This window comes from Erinaceus europaeus, chromosome 2 (genome assembly GCF_950295315.1).
Source record: "Erinaceus europaeus chromosome 2, mEriEur2.1, whole genome shotgun sequence".
NCBI classification, from domain to species: domain Eukaryota; kingdom Metazoa; phylum Chordata; class Mammalia; order Eulipotyphla; family Erinaceidae; genus Erinaceus; species Erinaceus europaeus.
The window spans coordinates 21,224,193-21,248,636 of NC_080163.1; positions in this window are offsets into that span (position 1 = coordinate 21,224,193).

Here is a 24,444-nt window from a genome sequence, read left to right on the forward strand (position 1 = left end):
TGGTTTTCCATGAGCACCGCCCAAGTTCACATCCAACCCCCACCACTTTGTGGATAGCTTCAAGGCTGTGGAGTCTTTCCCTCTCTCTTTCTGTCTGTTTCTTTCTATGTGAAAAAGTTGGTCTCGAACAGTGATGCTCCAGTGATGACAAAATTAAAACTGATCATTCACTCTCAAGCATCTTTTGAATTTCTACTACACACAATACTGTTCACAAGCTAAAAGCACAGTTGGGCTGGGGATATAGTATAATGGTTGTGTTAAAAAAATGTTTAATGCCTGAGGCTCCTGTATCTCAGACTCAATCCCCAGCAGCACCATATGCCTGAGCTGAGTAGTGCTCTGGTGTCCAGTTGCATGAGCATGAGCTAGCTTCCTCTCCCCCCCTTCTCTCTCTCTCTCTCTCATAACTTAAAAGGCATAATTATGGTTTTTGTGAAGCTCACATTCTAATTTTAAAGAAGTAATCCATAAAAATAAACCCATAAATAGCTACCTAGTAGATGTTCTATAGATGGAGTTCTATAGTAACTTAACTAGAGAAACCCTTAACTCAGTCAGTAAAAGTCCTTGAAGTCTTATCCAGATTGAAGTCTTATCCAATGGTAAACTAGATGCATGGGATATCAGAGTAAGCCTCTGCCAAAGAAAATATTAGTCTGTATAACAGCACTGAGGGTAGAGAGACTAAAATATGTCCTGGTTTACAATGGCTTAGCATGGGTTAAAGTAGGGGTTTGACAAAAAAAAGGCCAAGCTGAGTGCATATGATGACCCTGACTCCCAAAACCTCCCTATGTTGTGTTAATGTGTCTTTAGCCTTCAATGTTCAGAATAGAGAAATACTGGAATCTTTTGAGAAAGGAAGTAGTAATGTGACTATTTCTATTTTTAAGAGATCATTCTAGTGGTATTGTGGAAAGTATAATAAATGAGATAAACTGTCATTTTGCGGGCTGCGGAGAAGAGAGAGAGGAGGTCCGGAGCGAAGAGGGAACACAAATCTTTATTTACACTGGCACCTCAGAGTTGGGTGCTAGAGAAACAGGTTGGGCCACGTGGAGGTAGCGAAAATGGCCACCTCACATAGTAACTTTTGCTGCGTCTGAACACCAAAGTAAAACACTGGCAAGAGAGCAAGGTGTGGGAGAAGAAGGGCTTTTATAGGAGTAGCTTTCGTGAGAATGGGAAGGGGGAGGAGTAACCATAGCACTACAGGATAGGATAATAACTCTCATGAGAATGGGAAGGGAAGGAGTAACTAAAGCACTTCAACTATGGCGGGGAAATAGACAATGCCCTGAGGGCACAAGATGGTGGAACAGGCGCTCCGAGAATGCCCCAGCTCTCATGGGAACTAGCAATAGCCCGAGGGGGCAACATGGCAGATGTGATTGCATAATTTCCCAGCATCTCCCCCTTTCCTTTTATCTAATAGCCAGGGCAACAGTCTGTAAAGTCTATGAACTACTCAAGGTCAGTCTATGAAAAACCAGCAATGTGAAGGGAAGGAAGCTGTTGTAAAATTGTCTAAAGTGTCCAAAGAGGATACCAGCAAGTCCGATAGAAGTCTCAGTCCAAAGTAGGCAACTAGGGGGAGAAATGGCAGGGGATGAAATGCTGCATGAGGAAGGTCAGCCTCTGGAATTCTTCTTTTCTGTAGAGAGTGAGCTGGAACCACCAAAACGTGACAGACAAAGCAGAAGCAGGAACAGCAGACAGGCAGTGAAAAAGTTCTGTCCTTGGAGTCTGTGAATCAGGTTCTTCAGATCGCATCAGGTGACATCTAGGGTTTTGGGGGGTGTGCCACTGTAGTCGTGCCATCTAGTGGGTGATGTCAGGGTGTGCAGGGGTCCAGATGTTTTTTTCCGGGATTCCTGTGGAAGAAACACAAACAATCTGCTTCTCGTGGTTAGCAGGGCATCTGATTTGAATGTTTTATAGAAAAAGAGGTTTGGTGCCTTAGTCAACTGAGTATTGGGGAATGTATCTTTCCTATTTGTTGGGCTGAGCTTCACTGATGGGAGACAGACAACAAGGAACTCATGGCTGGGTTGTACGCAGTATCTCTTTATTCATGCAGGACACAGCACAATCTAAGCCGAGCTAGAATAAACTAAACTAAAACTAACAATGCTGTCTTTATATATACTTGCCAAGTAGGGTGTAAACAGGATGTGATGTAGAGAAGGTGGAGAGAAAAGTGACTGGTGAAAATCAGGGTGTGACAAGGAGAGGGGGCAGAGCAAAAACACATCATGAACCAGTGGAGATTAAACCAATGCCCTGTAGTGGTTATGTAAATAGAATACAGTGGTTATGTAAATAGAATGCAGTGTTAAGCATGGGGGATTAAACCAAATGAAACAGAAGGGGTTTTTAGAAGCAGAATTAGAAGCATACCAACACCTATTCATTTATTATTATTATTTTATATTATTTGTCATGGTAGTCAGCCATTATCTGGAAGGTCCTGGGTGATTCATGGGGAAAAAGAACTTATCTTTTAACAAGGACTCTAAGGTGTATGGAAGCGGGATCTTTTTTTTTTTTTTTTGGTATTTTGCCTTTTGTTACCCTAGTTGTTTTATTGTTGTAATTATATTGTTGTTATTACTGATGTTGTGGTTGTTGGATAGAACAGAGAGAAATGGAGAGAGGAGGGGAAGACAGAGAAGAGGAGAGAAAGAGACACCTGCAGACCTGCTTCACCGCCTGTGAAGAGATTCTCCTGCAGGTGAGGAGCCAGAGGCTCAAACTGGGATACTTAAGCCGGTTCTTGCACTTAACACCACCTGTGCTAAACCCGCTGCACCACCGCCTGATTCCCAGAAACTATCTTTTAACATAAACTCTATGACCATGCCAATATCAACCTTGAGGGCACATGTTTTGATGTTTGGCAGACTTTGTTTTGTGGCAGGGCTGACTGTGCCTGTCTTAGGTTGGGGATCAGCCTTCCGTCTTACCCGTCATTGGAACACCTGGTCATTTTTTCCCAGTAGTACCAGGTGCCCTGTCTTAGGTTGATTGGATAGCACTAGTTTCCCTTTTACCCGTCATTGGTTAGCCAGTCCTCTACATGGTGGACATTCTGATGGAAGGGGGAAAATCCTCCACAGAAACTCAATATCCTGCCATGTCCAGCCTATGATAGTGAGCTTGTATAGGTTGCATCTTTATGGCATCAATCTGTTGCTGCAAAAAGGCCATGAGCTTATTAAAAATTATAGGACCATGGTCAGGGAGTTGGTGCAGTGGATAAGGCGTTAGACTCTCAAGCGTGAGGTCCCAAGTTCGATCCCTGGCAGCACATGTACCAGAAAGATATCTGGTTCTTTCTCTCTCCTCCTCTCTTTCTCAATAAATTAATTTAAAAAAAAAAAAAAAAGAATTATAGGACCTATTGTGAGCAGAGGAAGTAAAACAAGCTAGGGTCCCACAACTAAGGGTAGACAGGTAAGGAAGGGGGAATGTATCCATTGGTATGAAGAGGTGGGATCATATCTCAAGTCTAAGGGAAGCAGTCAGTGGATGTGATGTCTAGGGGAACAGCCATTTGTCTTTGGGGGTAGTAAAGGATGTCCGTGGCATGGGTGATGTTATAAAGGGAAACATCTTTAAATTGTTGGCTGACAAAGTCAGGCCTATGGTGGCAAGACAAGATACACCAGTTAAGTGTACAAGAATATGTGAATGTTGTTAATTCACATAGGTTGGATATGGAGGAACTTCTTACAGTTTAATACCTTACCATATGAACATTACCATATGGGATGCATTGGATGGACCTTCCCGTGGTGCATCCTGTGAGTACCCATTCATTGGGGAAACTGACGATCCTTCCTAGCTGACTGAATCCATATGGATCCCAGTCACTTTCAAAGCCAGCAACAAGAAGCTCCTCACAGCTTTCAAGCTGTTGGTCCTGCTCTTCGAGTCCTCCAACTTAATGTTGAGGGGCTGTCCTTTGCCAAATGCATTCTTATTGGTCAATTGGCAATACAGCATCAGGCAGATGTTATTTACCTATAAGAAACACATATAGCAGTCGATTAAGCTGCTCGATTTACCATCAGTGGATTCGATTTAATATGCTATAATCTCCATCCTAAACACGGCCGAGCCATCTATGCCAAATCGTATCTTGCAGACGTTTACCATACGGCCTCTTCAACCTTCTACAACTCCATTACTATTGAAACTATTCAGCTCGTCAACGTATATAAGCCTCCCAGTGCCTCATGGGATAATGAGGTCCTGCCTAGCCTGAATCACCCAGCCGTTTACGTTGGAGACTTTAATAGTCATCACCAAGACTGGGGATATTCCTCCACTCGCGCTGACGGCTCTATCTTAGCCGACTGGGCTTCAGCGAATGACCTCTCCCTATTATATGATCCCAAACAGCCAGGCTCTCTTCACAGTGCTATATGGAATAAAGACTCATCACCCGACCTGTGCTGGATTAGCACAGTCAACGGCCAAGCCTTTCCCACTACGAGACAAGTTCTCAAGATCTTCCCGCACAGTCATCACCGCCCAGCTATCATCCACATTGGTCTCCAGCTCCCACTGATTCTGTGCTAGGAGAAACTAAGATGGAACTTTCAGAAAGCAAACTGGTGTCTGTTCAGTGATCTTACCAACAAATCTATTCCTGCAATTCCAATTAACTCTATCCCCTCTGAAGATTCCTACAGGTGCTTCCACCAAGCTATCTTCAAAGCAGCTTCCCAATCTATTCCTCTTGGGAGACGTGCTAACTATAAGCCTTGTCTTGATGCTGAATGTGAGCAACTACTAAAGCAGTATGATGAGTCGGGCGACCCAGATGTGGCTGACCATCTCATTGCCTCCCTGGATGCAGCATGCCAAGCCCACTGGCAACAACTCACGGAAAGTCTGAACTTCACCCACTCAAGTAGGAAGGCCTGGAAGCTTCTTCGTAGTCTGGGCGCTGGTAGCCAACTCTCTCCCATCTCCCATCCTCCCATATCTCCAAACTCAGTGGCCAGTCACCTAACTCAAGTTGGACGTGCTAAGATTGACACAGTCTGGAAAAGAGAAATTTCCCATGAGTGGTCATCCCACTTCCGTTTATCTTGTCCATCTCCAAAACTCTCTCCCTTTACACTGTCTGAACTGGAAGACGCTTTGAAGAGGGTTAAACCGGGAACGGCTGCTGGCTATGATAACATCACCCCAGAACTCATTCTTAACTTGGGCCCCACGGCAAAGAAGTGGCTCACTACATTCCTGTCCCACATCTTGGAATCCGAACCTATGCCAAAAATTTGGCATCGTGCGAAGATAATAGCAGTTTTGAAACCAAAGAAAGACCCAACACTGGCCGCCAGCTATAGACCAATTTCTCTCCACTCCATGTGTTACAAACTCCTTGAGAGGCTGCTTCTGTCACGAATTTCTTCTCTTACAGAGAAATTCCTATCACCCACCCAAACTGGTTTCTGCCCAGGAAGATCTACCTGAGAACAAGTCCTGGCCCTCTCAACTTACATTGAAAATGGATTCCAGAAGAATTTAAAGACGGGTGCTGTCTTTGTTGATCTCACAGCAGCTTATGACACGATCTGGCATCATGGTCTCCTAGTCAAGATCTCAAGATGCATGCCTCCATGGGTGGCCAACACTATATCGTTTCTTCTCCAAAACAGAAGATTCCAGGTGCATCTGGGTGACAAGTCTAGCAGATGGAAACTTGTCTCAAGTGGCCTCCCCCAGGGCTCTGTTCTGACTCCTATGCTGTTTAATATTTACATCAATGACCTTCCAGAAACTTCTTCAAGGAAGTTCATCTATGCCAATGACATCTGCTGTGCAACTCAGGCATCCAAGTTTGACATCCTCGAGGAAACACAAAAGACATGTCTCTGATATCTGATTACTGTAAAAAATGGTGACTAATCCCTAGCACCGCAAAAACGGTATCAGCTGTTTTCCATCTACACCATGCCTTGGCCTCATGTGAGCTTAATGTGCAGCTTGATGATATGAGAATCTGGCATGAAGCCCAGCCAGTCTATCTTGGCGCTAATCTCGATCAAACCCTGTCATTTCACTAACATCTCATAAAAACTGCAGCAAAGGTGGGCGCAAGGAATAACATCATTGCAAGACTGGCCAGCTCTTCATGGGGCACGAGCGCTCTCACAGTACGATCATCATCTCTGGCATTATGCTATTCCACTGCAGAATACTGTGCCCCAGTATGGTTCCGTAGCCCCCATGTCCACTTGGTCGATTCCAAATTATATTCCTCCATGAGGATAATTTCTGGAACCATCCATTCCACCATGGTTCCATTGCTGCCAGTTCTTAGCAACATCGCCCCGCCAGATATTCGTTGGGATGCGGCATCATCTAAGTTCATTTCCCATGTCTACGCTCTACCGGACCTGCCAATGTATGCGGATATCTTTGCCCACCCTGTTCAACGCTTGATGTCTCGTCATCCAATCTGGTCTCCTACACCTACACTGAACTTCTCTGTTCCAGTCTCTTGGAAACAGAGTTGGCAGTCAGCTGAGGTAAAGAGCAAACACCTCATCACAGACCCCTGCAAGCGTCAACCAGGCTTTGACCTAGCACGTTATGATTGAGGCCTCCTCAATTGCTATTGAACAGGCCATGGCCGGTGCGCAGCTATGTTCCATCACTGGGGAGCCAGAGATGACCCGAACTGCCCCTGTGGCTACAGACAGACTATGACCCACATAGCCAATGACTGCCACCTCTCCAGATTCAAAGGAGGTCTCGAAACTTTACATCAGTCTCAACCTGACACTGCTGACTGGCTACGGAAGAAGGGCAAATGCTAGAAGAAGAAGAAGAACCATATGAACAGATGATTCTTCATATGAAGTCTTGATAGCTGTAATCATTTACTTGTGAAAAAAAATAAAACTTGTAACAAGTTAGAGGTTTACTATAATTGATACCTCGATGATTATAATTGGTTTAAATATTTTGATTTTTTTTTACCATTTTTACTTTGGACTATAAACAGACAGGTTACTTAGAGAGTTAACGCATGTTAGTGACAATGGTTTTAACATTTAGAGTACTCTGAGCAGATGGGTCATACAAAAAATTTTGTTCATTCAACACACTCACTCACAAAACACAACTGGCCAGTCATAACATAAGACATTCGCGGGGGTGGGGGGTAGGAGAGAGGGCTCTGTGAGCCAACTTTTGTAGGTTCTGCCATGTCATATTATGGATCATGGGATGTATCCTGCGGCTAGTCCTCTTGTATTTCTTGTTCTTCAGGGATAAAAGTGCCATCATGAGGGTATTGTCGGACATGGCGGGCAAAAACCCAGACAGGTTTAGAGTAATTATGTGGGAAAATGCATGAAAAACCTCTTCCCATGGTCAATAGAGGGTCAGGCCCTTTCCAAATTTTAACAAGTGGGTCTTTCCATTTGACCTTAATAGATGGGAGAGTAGATGGTGTTTGCCAGTGAAGATTAATAGGAGGTAAGTCCGAGTTATTGTAAATATTAAAGAGATTTAACATAGTTAAGGCTTTTGCTAGCTGGATATTGGTGGGGTACATTCCTCCTTTATCTTTATTTAATTGAGCCTTAAGGGTTTGATGAGCCCTCTCGACAATGCCTTGTCCCTGTGGATTATAGGGAATGCCTGTGGTATGAGTAATGTTCCATTGGGAACAAAAATCTTTAAATTGTTTGCTGGTAAATACAGGTCCATTGTCAGTTTTCAGTTAAGAGGTAAGCCCATCACAGCAAAACAAGAGAGCATATGGCTTATAAGCTTTTTAGAGCTTTCTCCTTTCTGAGCTGTTGCCCATATAAATTTAGAAAAGGTATCAATTGAGACAAACACATATTTTTGTTTGCCAAAGTTTGGTATGTGGGTGACATAAATTTGCCAAATAGCATTAGCTTTTAAGCCTCAGAGTTTAACACCAAGAGTCTGAATAGCAGGTGTTTTTATGAGACTTGCACAGGAAGAGCATATAGCTAGGATATGTTTTAACTGTGGTAAAGGAACATCAGGAAATCGAGCTTGAAGGCCTTTAAGATTAACATGGGTTAGAGAATGGAAATCAGCAGGATCAGAGACAGTGACTAGGAGAGCTCCTGTGGAGGCAAGGCGGTCAGCCGCAGGATTCCCTTCAGACAGGGAACCAGGAAGAGGGCTGTGGGAACAAAGGTGCTGAATATATAGTGGTTGGGTTCGAGAAGAGAGCATAGAGGCGATTTGAATCAAGAGAGGGGAAAGTGGGTTGTCATCAATTTTCACATAAGAACGAGCAAGCCATGGAAGTAAGTTAACAGTATACACACTGTCAGAAAAAAGGTTGAAGGATTCTGGTACAGCTTTTAATGCAAGGAAAGCAGCATAAAGTTCTTTGTACTGAGGGGAATTCTCAGGAAGCTCAGTAAAGAGAGGTTTAGGGGGTTGTTTGTCTGGGTAATATATAAGAACAGCAGCTCCCTTTTTTCCACCATCAGTGAAGATTGTAGGAGCAGAAGGAATGGGATCTCGAGAGAAAAGTTTAGGTACTAGTAGAGGCAAAAGAGGTAAAGAAGTTATCAATTTATTAGAAGGAAAATGCTTATCTATTTGTCCTGGAAACCCCACGAAGCTTATGGCAAAGTGGGAATGATGGCGTATGAGCCACTCTGTATCTGTGAGAGAAAAGGGCAGAATAATTAAATCCAGTTCTTTCTGTAAGACCTGCACAGACCTATTTCTTCCTTGGCGAACCATGAATGCTAACATGTCTATCTCAGTGAGGAGTCTTGGAGCTCTGCCTACTGGCGTGTGAAACCACTCAAGAACCCCATGGTTCTGCCACAATGCCCCTACTACTGTGGGGGTGGAGTTAAAGATTAGAAGGTTTACTGGATAGGAGGGGGAGAATCGAACAAGGTGCATGTCCTGGAGGGCCTGGTTAACCCTTTCCAGTGCCGAGGAGGCCTCAGGAGTTAACCTACGTTTTGAGGAGGACTGTTTGTTTCCTTTTAACAGGTCAAATGGTGGTTAGAGGAAGCTTGTAGGCAGATAAAGATACTGCCTAAGCCAATTTAAATTTCCAAGAAAACTTTGTAAAGAAGCAAGAGTGAGGTTAGAAGGAAAAGTAACACTAGGTTTTAAGGGGTGAATTTGCATTAGAGAAATCTCTGAACCTAAGAAAGATATTGGAGGAATTATCTGTATCTTCTCAGGAGCCACATTAAGGCCGCTTTTCTTTAATGCAGGAATGAGAAAATCACGTAGTGCACAGAGATCTGTATCTGATTTTCCCCATATTAATACGTCATCCATGTAATGAAAAACATTAAGGCCCTTATGGATATATGGAAAAAGGGCAGATTTAACAGCCTCTTGACAAATTGTAGGACTATTGGCCATGCCCTGGGGCAGCACTACCCATTCAAATCTATCGGCAGGGCTGGCATTATTAATAGAAGGAACAGAGAAGGCAAAACGTTTACAATCTTGCAGATGCAGGGGGATAGAGAAAAAACAATCTTGTATATCAATAGCTATGACTGGAATTCCCATGGGAATTGCAGAAGCAAGAGGCAAACCCCTTTGGGGGGAGCCCCAGACCTGCATGGTTTTATTAACCACACGGAGGTCTTGGAGGAGGCGCCATTTTCCTGAGCGCTTTTTTTTTTTTCCTATGGGGAGAGAACAAACAGGGTGGTTAAGAACAGCTGATGTTTATTGAAATCCCTGATTACTGGCCCCAGAAACCAGCCCTAAACAATTCTATGACTTATGGCAAAGTTAAAAACACACAGGTCCAGTGTCCAAAGGCCTGGGTGACTCAAGGCTTCCCTGCTTCCCACTGTGTGGCCCTGCCGAAGTCTGACCTCTGAGTCTCCATTTGCTCATCCGTCAGATGGAACTGGTCAACCCCCTCCCTCCTCCAGAAGCTGGTAACTGAGAAAAGGCAGTCTACAGCATGAAGACTGCTTTATTGCTGAACACTAGGTGTATGCCAAGAACAGTGAGTGTTTTCATCATATTTAGTCCTACCCTGTCCCGATTTAAAGATGGTGAAACTGCAGTACACAGAAACTCAGTAGGTGGTCTGGGAGGTGGGTGCAGTGTATAAAGCATTGGACTCTCAAGCATGAGGTCGGTCCTGAGTTTGAGCTCCAGCAGCACATGTACCAGAGTGATGTCTGGTTCTTTCTCTCTCCTATTATTCTCATTAAGTGTTTTTCTTTTTTAAATATTTATTTATTTATTGGATAGAGACAGCTGGAAATTGAGAGGAAAGGGGGTGATAGGAAGGGACTTGAACCCAGGTCCTTGCACACTGTAACGTGAGCGCTCAACCAGGTGCACCACCACCTGGCCCCAATATTTCTTTTCTTTTCTTTTCTTTTTTTAACAGAGCACTGCTCAGCTCTGGCTTATGGGGGTGTGGGGGATTGAACCTGGGACTTGAGAGCCTCAGGCACGAAAGTTTCTTTGCATAACCATTATGCCATACCCCCACCCAATATTTATTTTCTTAACCAGAGCACTGCTCAGCTTTGGCTTATGGTGATGCAGGGGAATGAACCTAGGACTGTGGAGCCTCAGGCATGAGAGTCTCTTTGCATAACCATTATGCTATCTACCCTGGCCCAATAAATAAAATCTTTTAGAGAGAGAGGGAGGGAAAGAGGAGAGTAGCAGCATATGAGTGCTGACCCAACAGGAGTCAGTCAGTGCCCTTGGTTCAAACCACTCCACAGGCTTTCTATCTAAGGGCACTCTGGGATACTTTTCTTGGGGCTAAAGCCTTAAGTGAGGCCTGAAAGGTCCCTCCCTGTATGCCTAGGAGGGGAGGTCATACACCTTTGCTGTTTCCTCATCACAACACACTGGTCTCCTTGTCTGTCTTGTCCCTCAATCAGACTGGGTCCCATCAGAGAGGGACCTCCTCTCACTCTATTCCAAACTTCTAGCCCAGGGCCTGGGGCTGCCAAGAGGTTACAGAAAGAACCTGTACCTTACAGTGTTGAAGCCTTCCCCTCACCTGAGGCAGGCTGTGCTAGATGTCCTGTTTCTGGAAAAGGCCTAGAGGATCCTGATTCCTCAACCATCACCAGGTAACACCAGTTCTCTTTTCCCAACTCCTGCCCCAGTCAAAAGAACACCATTCACATTCTAAAATCACCAAGGCTGTGCTTTTGGTTTTCTGGGGTCCCCCCCAGGGAGTGTATCATCTCAAAAATGGAATCATGATAGTACTTCATGTAAATGCTACTCAAGCCCCTATAACCAGGCAGTGTTTAGTGACACTGATGAGTCTTTCTCCCAAAATGCACTTCTCCTACCCACCCACTCCTAAAACCTAGGCCACTGCCCACTTGTTAATCCTAGCTGAAATTCCAGAAGACCTAGGGATGAATGAATTCCATTTGCCTGGGACACCATGCTGGACACACGAGGGTGGGTGGGCCCAGATGCCCCAGTTACTGAACCATCTATTTAGGGGGTTAGCCTGTCAGAGCAGATACCTCAGAGAACAGGCCATATCCCAGAGTAGGGGCTGGGCTGGGGTGGCCTGGCCCGGACCATGGAAGGGATACCCAAGCAATCTGTTTGGCCTCTGCATCCCAGGCCCAGAGGGCTTACTGATTTCAGTTTACAAGGTGAAGTACTTCTACAATCATACCCTCTGATATGCAGATCCAGAAGAGGGAACAGAGTTCTGGATCTCCCAGAATCCAGAAAGCCATTTGCCTCTCCTTCCTGGGCCAAAGGCCATGGGTGCTGGCTCCAGCCTTTTTGAGGTATGACTTGAGACAGTGGATTCCTTCTTAGGGCCTCAGTTCCCTTGTCTGTGAGATGGGGCTTATGAGGGCACCTTTTTGCTGCTGAATTGCAATCAGCTGCAGGATGTGATGTGTGATAAGTGTGAAGAGTGGAGGTCGGGGGAGGGGGCGGTGGGAACAGACAGATTTCCCCACCAGGCAAACATCTTTATGGTGCTCCCAGCAAGTGTGAAATCGACACCAGGCCAGCAGGGACAAATGCCACCAACAGGGGCACTGTACATGTGATACCCCTGGATTAAAGGGGCCTGACACGCTGTGGGGCAGCAGCTGCAACCCAGAACAGGTGCTAGGTACCGCTGCCCCATGCACCTTCCTGAGCGCTTTTTAATCACAAAGACAGGAGTATTCCATGGGCTTCGAGAATGATGAATGTGTCCCAAGGACAACTGCTCTCGGACGACCTCTTTTAAAATATCTAGCTTATCCCTAGGTAAAGGCCACTGTTCCACCCAGATAGGCTCATTAGAAAGCCATTCTAAGCTGGGAGTTTGTATACTAACAGTGGCAGTTAGTATTGGGGTTGCTGGTTAGATCTGGTCTCTCAGGAGCAGGTGTTACACTCTGCAGAGGCATCTGTGGATATCCTAACATCAAGACATTCTAGAAGATCCCTGCCCAATAGGTTGGTGCTAATATCAGCTACCAATGGGTGGAAGTGTCCAGTAGAACCTTCCGGGTCTTCCCACATGAGCGAGTCTCCTGTGAGAAAAGATTGGGTCACCCCTCCAACCCCATGTATATGGGGTCCCGGGAGGAGCTCCCAATTTTGGGGAACCTCTGCTTGCCTTAAAATCGTCTTTTCTGCTCCTGTGTCAATCAAAAATTTAAAAGGAATATTGCCAATCTTTACTGTCATAGTAGGGTGACTTCATTCTAAAACAGGAGTGGTCCACAAAATCTCAGGCCCCGAATTTGTACCATTCAGGGGCGTGCCATCTTTATGAAATTTGGACCAACAATCTCTCTTCCAATGAAACCCTCTACAGCATCTGGGACACACTGTACATGGCTTCTGGCTCCCTGGCTGAAGGCGGGGTTGTCCTGATTGGAGGTGGGGTTGCCCTGACTGGAGGCGGGATTGCCCTGACTGGAGGTGTGGTAGCTCTAACTGGAGGCGGGGTTGCTCTAACTGGCGGCATGGTCACAGCTTATCAGGACATTGGTTACGCCAATGCCCTTGGTGACCACACTGAAAGCAGGCCCCGTTTTGATTATGTGGGGTAACTGCATAAACCTGTGTCGAAGCAGGTGCCTCATAAGAGCCTGATGTAATTTCCTGTGTCATTAAAATCCAATTATCTGGGTGTCGGTGTTTAAGATTAAGGCATGCCTGACGGAATTGTGGTATCATGCCATCCCAGACAATAGAGTGCAGGAGTAGAGAGCGGATGTCAGGATTACAAACCTTTCTCTCTAAGCTTGTCCTCACCCTTGAGATGAAGCTCGCTAATGATTCATCAGTGCCTTGGCGAAGAGAATTAATGGAAACTGATGAATCTACATTGGGTGGGGTCACCCTTTCCCATGCTTGTGTTGCATAGATGTGTACCTGTTCAAAATAACCGGTTGGAAACCTGGCTTCTGCCTGCTGAGTTCCAGATTCAAATGCTCCTGCTCCAAACAAAGCATCAAAATTCCATTCTACCTGTTTGTTACTATTTTCCTGCGATTGTCTAACGCATTCATCACGGAAGCATGCTTTCCATTGCAGGTAGAGGGGGTCTGGGAGTGCAGCACAAGCCAGGTCTTTCCAGTCCTGGGGGGTTTTTAAGGTGCTTGTAAAAACTCCTTAAAATGGACTTAGTCCATGGCGCATGAATTCTGTCATCCCTGACCACTTGTCTAAGTTCTCTGAGTTCTTTAGAGGTGTATGGGTGCCACGTCTGAGGGTTTTGTCTAGAGGGGGCCACGTTTACCGGGAAGGTGTGGATTTGGTTCGATGATGCTGGGGATAGAGCTACGGAAGTGGAAGGTGCCGTGGAAACTGCTATAGTGGCCACAGGGGAAACTGAACACATATCTACGGGGACAGAGCTCTCGGGGCAGACTGCACTTGGTTTTAGGTCCTTAAATGCTGAATAAATATCCTTTAACTCTCTTATCTCAGCCACAAGGTGTCTTAATGATGAGGTATCAGTGGGGGAAGGGGTTATGGAAGCCGCAGAAGGAACCGAACATGTGTCTGCAGAAGGAACCGAACACATGTCTGCAGGGACAGCGGGTGAAGGGGTCATGGAAGCCACAGAAGGAACCGAACACGTGTCTGCAGGGACAGAAGTTTGGGTGCTGACTGCAAATCGCTTAGGGCATTTGAGTCGTAAGCACATATCTCTTAACTCTTGTATCTCAGCCTCAAGGTCACTTAACCTTTTGGCAGAACACCTTGTACATATCTTGTAAGTAGCAAATATAATTATGGGAACCCATGGTGTAGCGAAAATTAAAGCATCTCTGAGATTGAGAGCCTGTCCCAGGAGAGAAGGATATAATGTCTGGGTCACCTCCTTGTAAAACAGAAAAAATCCCATGGTGGGGGAAACGTGGGGCTGCAGAGTCAGGCAGCTGCCACTTACCTGTGTCTGGGCAGCTTTTCTGGACCTCAGGCCGGGCTTGAGTGCGGGACACGTCGGGTGCCAGATGTTGTTTTGCGGGCCAGAGAAGAAAGAGAAGGTCCGGAGTGAAGAGGGAACACAAATCTTTATTTACACTGGCACCTCAGAGTTGGGTGCTAGAGAAACAGGTTGGGCCACATGGAGGTAGCGAAAATGGCCACCTCATGCAGTAACCTTTCCTGCGTCTGAACACCAAAGTGAAGCGCTGGCAAGAGAACGAGGTGCAGAAGAAGGGCTTTTATAGGAGCAGCTTTCATGAGAATGGGAAGGGGGAGGAGTAACCATAGCACTCCAGGATAGGATAATAACTCTCATGAGAATGGGAAGGGGAGGAGTAACTAAAGCACTTCAACTATGGCGGGGAAATAGACAATGCCCTGAGGGCACAATGTGGTGGAACAGGCGCCGAGAATGCCCCAGCTCTCGGGAACTAGCAATAGCCCAAGGGGGCAACATGGCAGATGTGACTGCACAATTTCCCAGCAATAAACCAAGAAGAGAAGAGATTTCCGGGATACTCTAGGGTAGGATGGAAGAAAAAGAAGGGGAACTTTCAGGAAAAAGGGGACTTATTTGAAGCACACAAGTCAACAAGACAGAGTCCCCTGGGCACAGGATGATCAGAAGATCCCTAGCTCCTGGAACCAGGCAGAGAGAGGCACATTCACTGATCTGCACACCTCAGAGTTGTGTGTAGACCATGAACATCAGATTTCCCAGAGGTGTTGTCAGACAACATCAGTTCCTCACCCTGTGCTAGATTTAATGAGTCATAGTTGGGTATATTCAATTATGACACAATTAAAGTATAAAACCTCTGGAAGAGGAGAAGGTAAGACAGTGAGGCAATGTGCCAAGTTGAAAGCCTCTTTTGGAGAACTCAAGGATGCCTCCATGAAAGTGGGTTCTATGAACAGAGGGTACTATAGGACTACAACTTAGGAGGAGTATAGGTCTAATTTTTTTCTTTGACTCAATAGCTTTTAAGTGGTAGCTAAAGATACAAGTAATAGTTAAATGGATCATCATGGAAGGTACATAAGAGAAACAAGAAAATAAAAGGCTTGGGAGTCAGGCAGTAAAGCAGTGGGTTAAGCGCAGGTGGCGCAAAGCTCAAGGACCAGCATAAGGATCCAGGTTTGAGCCCCTGGCTTCCCATCTTCATGGGGTCGCTTCACAAGCGGTGAAGCAGGTCTGCATCTATCTATCTTTCTCTCCCCCTCCTCTCTCCATTTCTCTCTGTCTTATCCAACAACAATAATAATAACTACAACAATAAAACAACAAGGGCAACAAAAGGGAATAAATATTTTAAGAAAAGGTTTGATAACCATGTGTAAGCATCCCACAAACATCACATGAAAACAATTTATTTACAGCTATCGGAACTACTAATGATATCCCTAAACCATCATTTCTAGAGGCACCTCTAAGGTTTTTATTCAGGCAAACCAATTCATAAGTGGGGTTTCCAACATTATCTCTGGGGAGCAGGAGAGAGCTGAATGGCACCACTAGATTGAAACTATATAGAAAGTGAGTAGTTGCAGTATGTCTATTATCTTCACTGATGTTTCATCAAGAAAGGCAGAAACTCAGGCTACATTACAATTCTGATGCCAACTGATCTGCTAGCCCACAAAGCAGTTTTTTCAAGTTTCTCAACATTACCTCCATCTCAGTTTCCTAGGGAAGCATCCCATAGAGGGGATGGGATGTGAAACTCTGGTAGTGGTAATTGTGTGGGATTGTACCCCTCTTATCCCACAATCTTGTTTATTATTATTAAATAACTAATAAGATAAATAAAAAAGAGGTAGAAATCTTTTTAACTATTTTACATGGCTATTGAGAGGGTTATATAAGGTGATATATAGATATGGATATAGATGTGTGTATACATATATACACATATATAATATAAATACATAGCAAGTATTCTGTAAAGTCTGTTACTATTATTTTCATTGTGAAAATCAATAAAGCACTAATTTTACCTTCAAATCATTTGAGTTAAACCTTCCACCTTCTACATCCCACAATGACCTTGGGTCCATACTTCCAGAAGGTTAAAGAATAGGAAACCTATCAAGGGAGGGGATGGGATACAGAGTTCTGGTGGTGGGAATTGTGTGGAGTTGTACCCCTCTTATCCTATGGTTTTGTCAGTGTTTCCTTTTTATAAATAAATAATAACAAAACAATAATACTAACTTGTGAGGGAAATGGAACTTTCATAAATTACTAGTGAGAATGCAAAATTGTACAATGACATTAGAAAATAGTTTGGCACTTTTTACTAAATATCATAAATTTAAACACACTTAATATGATCTAATTGCAAAATAAATCTATGTTCTCCATAAAAACGTATATATCATTTTAGGAGAGGGGCATAATGGTTATGCAAACAGACTTTCCTGCCTGAGGCTCCAAGATCCCAGGTTCAGTCCTCAACACCACCATAAGCCAGAGCTGCCCAGTGCTCTGGTCTCTTTGTGTTTGTTTCTTTATGTATCTCTTAGACCCTCCCTGACTTGAGGCCTTAATCCATAAATCTAATACTGGATTGGATGCAACAAATAAAACTCAATGCTAAGTTTGTCAGATAAAGAAAGGACTATAAAAGCTGGATAAGGGCAAGAGACTGATTCACTTAATGATACCAGGTCACCCCATCACCTGGAGCCCTAGTCAGGAAATCCTTGGATTCCCACATATATATTATGAGCTAAGACCTCTAATAGATCTCTCTTACCACGATCACTGGCCACTTCACCAGTAATGGCAGTGTAAGACCTCTTGTGGGCCTCTGTAGGACTTTGCCCTCACTATAAAGCAGCAACAGTAAAGACTGCCCCACTCTCTGAAGGGAGGCTGGGTCATACTATCCTGTCATTTGAGGATGACTGGTCCTGAAATGAGTGAGGAGTGTAGCCTAGAATGTTCCCAGCTGGGACTATGGATGGTTAGTTCAGACTGACATACACTGTGGGCTCTGGGTCAGATCGATGGGGTAAACAGTTAATTGTACTTAACATCATTTCCTTCAAGGAGCTACCCTCCTCCCTAATCCAGCTTTCCCGACCTACTCTCAACTCTGACACAATCTTCCCAAACAAATTTTTTTTTTAACCTCCAGGGTTATTGCTGGAGCTTGGTGCTTGCACCACGAATCCACTGCTCCCAGTGGCTTTCCCCCCCTTTTGTTGACCTTGTTGTTTAACACTGTTGTGGTTATTACTATTATTATTAATGTCATTGTTGTTAGATAGGATGAAAAGAAATGGAGAGGGGAGGGGAAGACAGAGAGGAGGAGAGAAAAATAGACACCAGCAGACTTGCTTCACCACCCATGAAGGGACCCCCTGCAGGTGGGAAGCTGGAAGCTGGAACCCAGATCCTTATACCAATCCTTGCACTTTGCACTATGTGCACTTAACCTGTTACACTACCAACTGACCCCCGCAAACAAAATTTTAGTGTACCTGCATGTCAATATTGGGTTTAGGCAAAAATTACTAAAGTCATGAGACCCTTGGAATAAACCTAAAATAGACTTCCTAGATCCCTTCTACTCTAAGGTCCCTATTCTCATCTACTCTATTCCTAACTTTTGGTCCCTGTTTATTAAATATTTTATCCTACTTTATATCTTACTGCCTTTTAGCCATCAAGTTGCAAATGCTACTATGATTCCCTCCTGACCTACCCAAATAGGGAAATATAAAAACAGGCTGGGGGTATGGATCAACCTGCCTGCTGGGATATTGTGCAGATGCAGTCACATCTGCCATGTTGTCCCCTCAGGCTACTGCTAGTTCTAGCGAGAGTTGGGACATTCTCGGAGTGCCTGTTTTGCCATGTTGTGCCCTCAGAGCATTGTCTATTTCCACGCAATATTTGGAGTGCTTTGGTCACTCCTCCCCCCTTCCATTCTCACCAGAGTTATTATCCTATCCTGGAGTTCTATGGTTACTCCTCCCCCTTCCCATTCTCGCGAAAGCTACTCCTATAAAAGCCCTTCTTCTTCCTCACCTCTCTCTCTTGCCAGCGCTTCACTTCGGTGTTCAGATGCAGGAAAGGTTACTGCATGAGGCGGCCATTTTCACTACCTCCACGTGGCCCGACCTGCTTCTCTAGCACCCAACTCTGAGGTGCCAGCACAAATAAAGATTTGTGTTCCCTCTTCACTCCGGACCTCCTCTCTCTCTTCTCCACAGCACAGAACAACTCCTGCCAATGACCATGTCAGTGGAGAAGCAATTATAGAAGATGGAACCCCCACCTTTTTCACCCAATAAAGAATTTTGGTTCATACCCCCAGAGGGGGAGAAATATTAGGGGAAAGTGACTAGAGGGCTCTGAACTCCAATTCCTTCAAGACCCAGAAAGAGAAGATAGGAAAAAGGAAGAGCATTCAGAAGTAGCAATAGGTGTAGGTGTGACTTAGATAGGAAGAGAAGGCAGGACCACAGGGGAGAAAATGGGAATATTTACACAGATATATATACAGATAGATAGATAGATAGATAGATAGATAGATAGATAGATAGATAGAAAGAAAGGAAGAAAGAAAGAAAGAAAGAAAGAAAGAAAGAAAGAAAGAAAGAAAGAAAGAAAGAAAGAAATGATAGTCCATATCCGTGACCTTGAAGAAACTACAGCAGTTTCAATGGAGGGAATAAGGACAAAGAACACCAGTGGTGGGAATGGTATGGAATTATACCCCTGTTATCTCATGTTTTTGCAAAGCAATATTAAATTACTAATAAAAAATAAATATATTATGAAATTAAATTTTAAAAATATTTATATAAAATAAAAATTTAAGGGAGTAAATCATTACGATGAATAAGTCCTTTTCTTTTATATTGAAGACTCTAAGGGGATAGGTGATGGCACACCTTGTTGAGCACATATGCTACAATGTGCAAGGACCCAGGTTCAAGCCCCTTGTCCCCACCTTCAGGGGGAAAACTTTACAAGTGATGAAGAAATGTTGTAGGTGTCTGTCTCTCTTTCTCTCTTCCTCTTATTCTCCCCTTCCCTCTCAGTTTCTGACCATATCTATCTAATAAATAAAGATAATAATAATTCTTATTAAAAATAACAAAGAATCCAATATACCAGTTTCTAAAGTCAAACTGCAGCCTACTATAAACAGAAGCTCACATTAGTGTTACAACTGTACATTTAGTTGGTTTAGCTTACAGAGATACCATGGAAGTTGATAGGGAGAAATAATTTTTTGTAAAAAAAAAAAAAAAACAGGGATTTTTACATAATTTTGAGTTTCAGTTGCCATCACTTACAGGTTTTAAAAACTGAGAAAGTATTATAACTCTGAGTCCCACTTCCTCATTCACGGTAAGAAGCTATGTCACTTATTTGAAAGGATGTTTTTACAAGGATTAAAAATGAAATAATACGACAACCTTCGACACAGAATTTCTCTTCTCTGTTCAGTCAGAACACTGCAACCTGTCACAGAGTTTATCATTTATAGAACATATTCTAGAGGCTAAGAGATAAGACCTACCATTGGTTAACTGAAGTTCACACATATCAAGAAAAACCCTATTTTTTCCCTTTTCTATAAAAATCATAACAGTTGGAGCAATGAGCTGTCACATTAGTGGAAAAAAACTTACTAAATAGAGGTCATTCAGACTGTTGAAAGAACTAAAGCTCAGTATTAACACTCAAACACCACTGAAGTGAGCCATCCACAGAACAGAGTAAGAGAAGTAGGCTGGAAGTATTCAGAGAGAAAGGCTGAGGACTGTGACAAACTAGAGACTTTTAACGTTAGCAAAGCCACAATATAGAAATAGAGGGAACAGAGACAAGCCACCTCTCTATTATCCCGCATCCAATAAAGCCAGTCCCATATTGCCATGGCTTTTAACTTTTGAAGAGAAGCCAGCAATCACATTTGTGTGTGACACTTTCTGAATTCTAAAACTCAGCATCAAGTTCAATTAAAAACAAACACACACTTGAGGGCCAAAGGAAAACCTTCTGTGCCAGACTCAGTCCCTGGGCCATTAGGTTGCCACGTGTGATTTATGAATCATCACTATGTTTGCCATATGGCCAACCTTGGCTGGATCTCCAAAGCACCATGAATGTGAATGTTTTCTTCCCATCACCGTAACTAGCTTTGTTCTCCTTCACCACATCCTTCATCAAGAACTAAAACTGACAAAATAGTGTTGGGGGTTGGGGAGGTGGCAGTGGTGGCAGGTGGAGAGTTCCACTGGGTGAGACAATAAGAAATTTGGTAACTTTGGTGGTGGGTTGAGTGAGTTGTGTGTATGCACACGCACACACACATATAAGTGTGAAACTACACCTCTAACATATTTGAACACTATAAGCCAAAGTTCAAGTAATAAAAAACAAAATGGGGTCAGGCGGTAGCACAGCAGATTAAGCGTACGTGGCACAAAGCACAAGGACTGGCATAGGGATCCCGGTTGGAGCTGACTCCCCACTTGTAGGGGAGTTGCTTCACAGGCAGTGAAGCAAGTCTGCAGGTGTCTATCTTTCTCTCCTCCTCTTTGTCTTCCCCTCCTCTCTCCATTTCTCTCTGTCCTATCCAACAACAATGACATCAATAACAGTGATAATAATAACTACAACAACGATAAAAAACAAACAACCAGGGCAACAAAAAGGAAAAAAAAAATGGCCTCAAGGAGCAGTGGATTCGTGGTGTAGGCACTGAGCCCCAGCAATAACGCTGGAGGCAAAAACAACAACAACAAAGTAACAGGTGTACAGTTCTCTACTTCATGCCAGCAAGTATCTTTGAAGGATAACCTAGCAATGTGCCTTTTGTGCCTAAAATAATACCATATATTCCATCTAAGTCTGCATTGACTAAAGAAAGTAAGACCTGTTGATTTTATATCTTGGGGCGAAAAAAGAAGAGAAAGCATAAAAGGGTATTTCAAAGAAGGAAACTTGGTTGAACTAATCTCTAGGCAAATTTATCTGTTTAATATGATAAGATACACTCCAATGTTTTTCTTCTTCAACAAGTCTTGAAACCACTGGAATTTAAACATCTGTCTTCTGAGGAAGAGGACAAAGGACAAAAAAGACAAGTGTCTGTCTGTCTGTCCATCTGTCTCTCATTCTCCAAGATCTCTCCCCTACCCCCATCGTGCCAGCTGACCTTGACTGAAGGGAGGTAGCAAGCACTTGGCTGTCCAGCCCACTGCCATTTGGAAGCACAGGTGGGGCTCAGAGGCCTGGCCTAATTCAGCCAGACGCCCCCATGACAAACCCAAGCCAGGAAGGGGGACTCCCCCTGACAGTATTAGCAGGAACAAAAATCTGTCACTGTCTGGCTGAGAGGGTTGTCTGTGACAAGTGTTGACACCAGATGCCTCAATGGGGATTCAGTCAAGCAGACTTTGACTACAGAGAGCTCCCCCACCGCATATGTCACAGTGAGCACAGAGGTGATGAGGTGTGCAGGGAAGCAAGATGGCTGATCTTGGGAACCTTAGCTGTGGTGGTTATCACATGAGGACAGATGGACTGACGCCACTGATATCCTGTTAGGGCGAGCAGATGTCCAGTGCCCTGGGGCAGCCGGTACTGGCTGTCAGATTCACTCCATCGCCACCCCGGGTCCCACGCCACTATTCTCCATACCTCAACATGTGAAACTGCAGCCCTGACATGAGGTACCAAAAGAGAAGACACAGGAGGCCATGAGGGCCTGAGAAGAAGTTTGACTTGGAGGTGATGAGAGCCTGAAGCTGAACTCTTCCAACACTCACTTCAATTCCAGGTCCTGGCCTTTCCTTTGAACAGTCTGCCTTTGGGACTTTACTCCTGAAAGGAAAAAAGGGGGAAAAAAAAAAAAAGGAGAGTTTTCTTTATCTTCCTTTCATCCACACTGCTCTGTAAAATGTTCTCCGCTGCTTGAGTCTGCTCTCAGTCAGTCTGACAGGATGGACAAACCAAGTCAGAGAGGCAAAGAAAGTGTCAAAAAATTGGGGGGTTTGTGTCAGGTGTTCAACAAAGAAATGAGTTATCTTGGCCCCTCCCCTCTTCTTTCTAATCATATTGACATACAGAAATGAAAGACAGTGGTTATTTCCAAGAGTCCTGTTCACTAACTCAGGTCCTCCTCAGCCCTGCTAGTGACTTAACTCTTGAAATCGAGTGTAATGTGAGCTTCTATCAGAAAAAAAAAGAGTGTTTTATATTCCAATATTCCATTCCTGAAAGGCATGCTGAGCCCTCATGTCAAAATTCTAAAAGTGGTTTGTATTCTCTCTGGAAGTTTCAAAACATAGTTATCATTCTTAAAAACCTGACTAGTGTTCCATTGTGTGTACTGAAAGAATCATGTTAAGTGCCACACCTGATTGAGCGCACATATTATAGTGCATAAGGACCCAGGTTCAAGCCCCCAGTCTCCACAGCAGGTGGAAAGCTTTGCAAGTGGTGAATTAGTGTTGCAGGTGTCTCTCTGTCTCTCCCTATCTATCACCCCCCTTCCAGTAAATAAAACAAAGATAATAAAAAATTTAAAAAATAACAGAAAAAACACTAAAATTAAAAAAAGAATCATGTTAAGTGACATAAGACAAAAAAAGAAAAGGGTGAAAACCAGATGATCTCACGTTCTTAGGCAGAACTTAAGAAACAAGGACAGTTAAACTTGGACTGGATTTGATGTATTGACCAAAGCAAAGAACTATGGGGAAGGAGAGAGTGGGTGGGGGGGTTGGGGTCCTTGTGCCTGATAATGGAGAAGGACCCAAGTTGGGGGTGAGCATGTTTTGCAGACTCCTATCACCGGGAGATAAGAAATTATACTCATGTGTCAACAGCTGTATTGTAAACCATTAGCTCCCCCCACCAACAAAATAATAAAGAAAAAAATCATAAGAATAAATATAGCTATCAAATCTTTAACCCTTCTTCCATTGAGATGTACAGACCCACACACATATATCATCATATCTAAGTAGAGGTTGGATTGTGACTGCTTCAAACAACAGAGGTCCGCACAAGTCACACTATGTAACTTTCAAGGCTAGTTCAATAAGCCCATCTGCCTTATTTCCATGAGAGCCACAGAAATACTCTTTTTTTAAAATTTTTTATTTAAGAAAGGATTAATGAACAAAACCATAAGGTAGGAGGGGTACAAATCCACACAATTCCCACCACCCAATCTCCATAACCCACCCCCACCCCTGATAGCTTTCCCATTCTCTATCCCTCTGGGAGCATGGACCCAGGGTCATTGAGGGTTGCAGAAGGTAGAAGGTCTGGCTTCTGTAATTGCTTCCCCGCTGAACATGGGCGTTGACTGGTTGGTCCATACTCCCAGTCTGCCTCTCTCTTTCCCTAGTAGGCTATGTCTCTGGGAAAGCTAAGCTCCAGGACACATTGGTGGGGTCTTCAATCCAGGGAAGCCTGGCCAGCATCTTGGTGGCATCTGGAACCTGGTAATTGAAAAGAGAGTTAACATACGAAGCCAAACAAATTGTTGAGCAATCATGGACCCAAAGCTTGGAATAGTGGAGAGGAAGTGTTAGGGGTTACTCACTGCAAACTCTAGTGTACTTCTGCTTTCAGGTATATATTTTGCAGTAGTTTATGGATACGTGTGAACATAAGCTCTCTTTCACAAAAAAAAAAAAAAAAACTGGTGTATATCTAGGTTATGGGACTTTGTTAGAAAGTGAACCACCTGAGATGAAATTAGAGTGTACTATAAAAGGAAAGGTCTCACCCGAGTAATGAAGCTGAAGGGTTGTCATTCCACACGTGAAGTCTCTGGACACAGTCTGATGTGAAATACTCATTCTTAAAGCCCTAAGCCATATCTTAAGAAGTATGGCTGTAGGAGGCCAGGCGGTAGTGCAGCAGGTTAAACGCACATAGCCCGCAGCGCAAGGACTGGCCTATGGATCCCAGTTCGATCCCCCACCTGCAGGGGGTTGCTTCAC